At 29.6% G+C, this 788-nt stretch overlaps 1 long non-coding RNA gene across 1 annotated transcript; it reads right to left on the bottom strand.

Annotated features, from left to right (window-relative positions):
• On the bottom strand, positions 1-787 carry LOC104774546. The gene is made up of 3 exons (XR_765385.1): positions 720-787; positions 492-557; positions 1-37 (listed from the first exon to the last, which is right to left on the bottom strand). It is a non-coding gene; the product is annotated as an uncharacterized LOC104774546 (long non-coding RNA).
• Between the last annotated feature and the right edge of the window lies 1 nt (position 788).

The raw sequence follows: 788 nt of genomic DNA, 5'->3' as shown, positions 1-788 counted from the left end.
ATCCAATTGCCTCCATTAATACAGATGCTGTATCTGTCTGCAATTTAGCATTTTACTCAGCTCATGCATGTAAATTAATCATCAGCAATCGAGTGTGAAAACAATTTTATCTACTTGAGAAAATTCTTTTCTTTTTTTTGTGCAAAGGAAAATTCTTTAATATCACTAAATTTACTATCTTTATATAAATGGTAAAAAAAAAAGACATCTCTTGTAATAAAATTTATTTTTCACATAGGTATATTATTAATGACTGGCCTCTCATATTCTAAAAGGTTAGGAATCATAATGAACAAAATCCCCTTTTATAAAATACTGCAACGAAAGATTTAGAAATCGAGGGTTCTGTCCTCTTGCCATGTGTTTGTCTTGAAAGATTTAGAAATTTGACAGTTTTATCAAAAAAAAAAAAAAAAATCCTCTAAAAAAATAATTCAAGGAATGAAGTTAAATAGTTACCGATGGAATAAATTGGGAAAATTAAGTGTTACCTTCCCAAATGGTGAAACCAACTGCTGTAGTGCTGCTATTCTGTCTCCTACCTTCTCTTTCCTCACCTGTTATTTTTTAAAAAAAAATTACCAACATTAACATATGTATATATAATCACTACATTGAGTAATCAATCTAAATTTTGTCCAGGCTTTCGTTTCTTTTCTTCAAATTATAATGAAATAACAAATATATAAAATTATAAATAAACAAATTAAAGTAGTAACCTTGAAGGGTGGGCAAGATGACCGTGATTCCACGCGCGGTTTCTTGGAAGCATTTTCGCCTGCTTTTGT

Source organism: Camelina sativa, unplaced genomic scaffold (genome assembly GCF_000633955.1).
Source record: "Camelina sativa cultivar DH55 unplaced genomic scaffold, Cs unpScaffold03512, whole genome shotgun sequence".
NCBI classification, from domain to species: domain Eukaryota; kingdom Viridiplantae; phylum Streptophyta; class Magnoliopsida; order Brassicales; family Brassicaceae; genus Camelina; species Camelina sativa.
This window is presented reverse-complemented; position numbering and strand designations above follow the sequence as displayed.